General features: G+C 40.2%; 1 protein-coding gene across 2 annotated transcripts in view; it reads right to left on the bottom strand.

The window, feature by feature from the left end:
* LOC105021740 (cAMP-specific 3',5'-cyclic phosphodiesterase 4D) overlaps window positions 1-2,122 on the bottom strand; it is a 213,563-nt gene extending 211,441 nt beyond the window's left edge. The window contains exon 1 of one of the 2 annotated variants that reach the window (XM_013137246.4): window positions 1,918-2,122. The gene's annotated coding sequence lies outside the window, so the exon portion shown is untranslated. The remainder of the gene's footprint in view (window positions 1-1,917) is intronic. The other variant, XM_013137245.4, reaches the window with a different exon arrangement.
* Window positions 2,123-6,000: the final 3,878 nt, after the last annotated feature.

The raw sequence follows: 6,000 nt of genomic DNA on the forward strand, positions 1-6,000 counted from the left end.
CCACTGTGCCTGACCCAAAATTAAGAAAAAAACATTCTACAGATGCAATAAGCATTGCTGGGGTATAGGATGAGGCCATCGTAAGCAGACTGAGAGGACACAGTTAAAAGGATATTTCAATCATATAACTCAATGTCCTAACCCTGTCAACAGTCTATGAACAAGATTTGATAGGAATCCATTTCTTGAATGTGATTTGTTTCACAAATGTCACATAATCATGATAAAGATGCAGTATTACAATTTAATCAAAATCATCTCTAATGGCCTTTGTTGGGATTCACAATACATATCAAATACATTTGGTTAAGTTGGATTGGATCCACGATGAATTGTGTCAGGAACAATGACTGGGAAAATAAACCAAAGCATGGATTCCAGTCATACATTGTCCATAGACTGGGTAAAGACAGCAACTTACCATTGTCTAATTTGGCTGAACGATCCCTTTAATGTGCAAATAGTTGAAATTTGAGGTCAAATGAATAAAGGTACATACTGAATTACTTGACAATGTTGTTTGCTCTCCACTGGTTGCCCTATTGTCATGGCATTGGGTTAGAAATCATACTATTTTGATTGCACATTGCTCTGTGGGAAATATGTGGCTTTAATATGGTTATGCATTTAGGAGACTGTAAGGAAGTGCATCTCAATTTCCACCAAATATTTTGGGCTGTGTGCTACATATGTACATGCATTTGTGCTGATGCTTGCATAATGTTAAATTGTGATTATGATTCTCTCCATGTTTTTGGTTATTTTTGGTTTATTTATTTACTACTTGTTGTGGCAATGCAAACAACTGTTTCCCGTTCAATTGTACTAAGAAAGAGATGGAGGGGAGCCAAGAAAGAAAGAGACAATAGTTTTAACTCTATCAGATGGAGAGGGGTAGAAAACAACATACTTAGAGAGAGATCTTCATTTATTTTCCTTTTTTATGAGATACAGCAACCTAAAAATATATTTTTTAAAACAACTCCATTCCATCAGAATTTAACATTAGTTTAAATGTTTTTACTCTCCCTAGCTAACTAGGAAAACAACAAAAACCAAGCCAGCAAGTTTGAGGTCTAACCAGTCAATCAAGCTAGAACCAACCTGTACAGTGTAGTAATTTATAATATATAAAGGTATAGTAAGCACCACACGATCAGCGAATACTACAGTGTGCAGTTTAGTCTTTTATGGAATACTACAGTTTCCCATATCATTCTAAAGTAGCCTATATGAAGGTAGAGTTGTTCGTGTCCGCTTGTCACTTCAAGCCAAGTCAGGTGCTTTGGTAACAGATAAAGTACAGATTGCCCAAGGGCTCAGTGGAATGGTTGCAGAGTTGAGAAGGACAAGAGAGATACGGCTCTGTGAAATATGTGGTAGTCTACTTATGAGAGAACACACATTCCTAAGTAGAGGCAGCAGCGACATGGCTACATTATACCTTGGTACATAATCGTACGTAAGAGCTCTCAGAGCTTTCGTGCAAAGACTAACCCTTTATAATTTTTAGTATCACTTTACTATAACATTTATGCCTAGCACCAGGTAGACTCCTAACCAAGCAGGTAAGTAGACATTTTCAGAATAAAGGTCTTAGCAGTAGCTGACAATTTTGATAGTGACAATTGTCCCTTGTTCAAGTAATAGTATGATTAACAGTCTGTTTAGCCTATTGGTCCTTAACTAAATCCTGCTGCATTATTTTAGGCAGATCTTGATAACGGCACATTGTGGAACTTGGTCAAGAGTGCATGGGACATATTTTGGCAGTGTACAGTCTCCAACATCACTCATCTCATTCAGGCAGGACTGGCACTCAAAAGTGTATTTGAATATGAACTTAATTACTTGGCGTATGCACTGTCAGTAACCTTGTAATCATAAAGGCAGAGACAAAACAGCAGACAAACTTACCTTCTGTCTCCCAACAGTGACTTTCAGCTGTAGTGCAGCCACCAATCCCCCAAATGGCAGATAAACAAAACAAAACAAAAAAAAAGTACAGTTGAAAATACAAACATGCACTATCTCCTCAAAACAGCCCGATGCTCCAAAATGGAAGACCCAAAACAGACACAGGATTCTGGATGGTGTTCGGGCTGACACCCGCTGGCTGCGCTTCCAAAGCTGTCAGCCAATGGTTTGACTCTACTGACACGCTTCCCACTTCCCCCACCCCCGATCTACACTCCACTCCCCCTGAAATAAGCCAAGCTGGCTTTGACTAGCTGTGGTGGAGACACAACCAGCCACTGCAAGACACACACTCTCACTCATTCATCACACAAGCGCACACACACAGAAGGTAGGGTCACTACACCAAACTGAGGACTAAAAATTCATTAGCAGAAAAAGAAAACAACTAATCCTGAGGCTAAAACAGTCTTTTTGGTTTGTCAGGATCAGCCAAATTCTTTCATGGTTTACTATTCTTGGTCCTGACAGGTACAGTGACACAAGCACACACTTATACAGACACACACACGCACGCACGCACGTGCACACACGCACACACACGCACACGCACACACACACGCACACACGCACACGCACACGCACACACACACACGTGCACACACGCACACACACGTGCACACACGCACACACACACACACACACACGCGCACGTGCACACACGCACACACACACACACGCGCACGCACGCACACACACACACGCGCACACACACACACACACTACAGGGATTACTTTCACTATAATCAGCCTAAACCCTCACTGCTTATTGTCTCTGTCCGTTGCTTAGTCCGAGTGGCACCACACCTTGAAAGGTGAGATCTGTGTGTGTGGGTGTGTGTGTGTGCTCGCGTAGGTGCGTAGGTACGTATATGTGTTTGTTCCCATTTTACTTACCTAATGGCGACTGGGAATCCAAACAAAGCTATTAAAATACAGACAATTTGACCCTTTTGTTTAGGCATTTACATTATTTGAGCCTTGGGTTAGGGTTATGTGTGTGTGTTTGTGCGTACAGTATTTACAATACCCGTGAGTACACACACTTCCTGCAGGTGTAGTAACACCAGGCAAAATGACCTTGTGGGGACAGTTTGCCTATTTCCAGAAGGAAAAATATAATTTCTAACTGAGGGGGTTAAATTTAGGTTATAAGTTAGAGAGGCACTTAATGTTATAATTAGGGGTTAGATTTAAAGTAAGGATTCGCGGTTAGAGTTCGGTTTAGGGTTTGTGTTCATATTAAATGGATTTACTTTGAGGATCAGGGTCAGGTAAATCGGAATAATAATTATTTGGGTCCCTACAAAACTAGTGTGTCTGTGTGTGTGTGTGTGTGTGTGTGTCTGTGTGTGTGTGTGTGTGTGTGTGAGTGCATTCGTGCATCCGTGTGTTTTCAAATAATGAACCACATCATTCATGCTTATTAGTCTTATATATATGGGATTATGGGATTCAAATAAATGTATTAACAAAAATAATCTGACCCAAAATGATGCATTTCACATCTATTAAAATGGTAGAGTTGAGTTACGACTTGCTGACGTCAAATCTTTATGGTCTGAGGGGTTAGAATGCGTCTCTCTGCATATTCAAAACTATGAAAATATTCTGAAGGCGAAATACAGGGGCAAAAGTTGATGACACAGATGCTATCTAAGTAGATCCTTTGTGTACAGGGAATATTGGAAATCCTGTGAAGGAAGTCATGATTTGTTTTTTTCTTTGAATTATGGAATACTGAAACAGGCTCATCGCTGTTGTCCGTAGAGGAATCTGAAGCCTTGAACATTTATTCACTATCTAAACAATTGGAGGATGTTTGGTTAAATAATTCACACAACTTCTAGGCCCACTGACCCTCCCCGATGGAATTTTAGTCAGTGTGAGTGTACGGCCACATTACACTGGGTAATGGGGTAGTCTGCAGAAGCCGCATCCATTTTTGGACTTGATGCATTTTATGATGCATTCTGGTAGATTATAACATTAATGCGTCATGAGTTATTCTGGCTTAGATTCCCTGTGGGAACCCAACTTTTTTACGCATGCCTTTTTTATGTCAATGTTTGTAAACGCAAGTAAAAACAAAACAAATACCGTGTGGGAATAGCAACGGTCCAGAGTTTAACTGTATGACAGACACATAATATCAGCACGAGCGATGGTCATTATTGAAAGGATAAAAGCTTAGGATAGAAATGTGATTAATTTAATTTAATGTATAATATGCCAAGCCAGGACTTGTTTTGTAGACTGCAGATTTTGTACAACATCTATGACGAGACCTAGATTGACCTTACGGCTTGAACTATGTACTGTGGCTCTGCCTTAAAGGGATAGTTTGTCGGGGGGGAGAATCATAGTTGGCGGAAACTGCCCTTAGGTTGGGTTGCTTCTGAATGCCTATGGTGTCATATTCCACAATACGCCCATGTTCACTTCTGCTCCAGCCCAGGGTTAGCTTAAATGACAGTGTCAACATGTAATGTATTGAAAGTGTGGAACTTCTATAGCAAAAGCTGCATTGAAAGCCCTTTTTAATTGCATTCTTTGGTCAATGTAACTGTATTCACGGGTAATGCAATGAAAACAACAATTGAATGTAAAAATAAGACTCTTTGGGCTGGGGCCAATGGAGACAATAACCTATTGTGCGTTATGGCACCATGGGTTTACAGACATAGGCACATTTAAAGAGAGGTTAGCTAAAAAAAAAAAAGATTGATCAGTCACTGTTGCCAAAAAACGAACTCACTAATTTAAGAATTGTTCTAGAAACATGGTACATGTCATTCAGAGACTCTAGTATATCAATTCATTACAATGACTGAGAGCAAGATTTCTCTCTCGCACAATCTAAGACGTAGTGCTTTTGGAAAGTCTTCAGACATTTTCACTTTTTACACGTTGTTGTGTTATTGATTTAATTTCAAATTGGTTAAATATGTATTTTTGCCATCAATCGACTCACAATGCCTCATTAGAATTTCTTTTTTTTTCGATTTATGGAAAATGAAAAACATTTAAGAAAAATATCTCGTACATTATTATACAGACCTTTCTCATGACACTCTCAATTGAGCTCAGGTGCATCCTGTGTCCTTTGATCATCCTTGAGAGAGCAATTTTTGCCAGTTGATTGGATATGATTTAGAAAGGCACACACCTGTCTACTAAATAAGGTCCCACATGTCACTGTGTCGGTCAGAGAAAATAAACAAGCCATGAACTCTCTGTAGACCTTAGGGATAGAAGCGGAGGCATGGATCTGGGGAGGGTTATAAGATTTGGTACCACCAATACTCTTCCTAAAACTTGCTGTCTGGCTAAACTAAATAACCCGGCAAGAAAGTCCTTGGTCAGGAAGGTGTGTAACAATGGCCACTCTAACAAAGCCTCATTTTCTCTAAAGATATGGGAGAACCTGACAGAAGGACAACCTTCTCTGCTGGACCTCCATGTTACTGTAGCCACCCCTGAGGAAATTAAATAGGTAGTGGGGACTGAAGATCTCTGAGAGCATGCTGAAAAAGATTCACTGATGAGACCAAATTCTAACTGTTATGATTGAATGCCATGAGCTACGTCTGGTGAAAACAAGGTACAATAGTTTTAAATTTTAGAAGGAGATGAGGTCCTGGTCCACACCTGCGGATTACCTGGTTTGGGGGGCCCGTTGCTGTTCCTGTCCTTGTCCACCTGGTCATACTTCTGACCTAGTCTAAAATCAAATAGACTCTGGATTTAGCCCAGAGAAATGTATTTATTATTCCAATTGGACTCTTAATATCTCACCCGGCACAGCCAGAAGAGGACTGGTCACCCCTCTGAGCCTGGGTCCTCTCTAGGTTTCTTCCTAAAATTTGACCTTCTTAGGGAGTTTTTCCTAGCCACTGAAATTCAACACTACTGTTGTTTGCTCCTTGGGGTTTAAGGCCGGGTGTCTCTGTAAAGCACTTTGTGACAACTGCTGTTGTAAAAAGGGCTTGATAAATAAATTTGACTTATTGATTGATTGAC

This window comes from Esox lucius, chromosome 14 (assembly GCF_011004845.1).
Source record: "Esox lucius isolate fEsoLuc1 chromosome 14, fEsoLuc1.pri, whole genome shotgun sequence".
NCBI classification, from domain to species: Eukaryota; Metazoa; Chordata; class Actinopteri; order Esociformes; family Esocidae; genus Esox; species Esox lucius.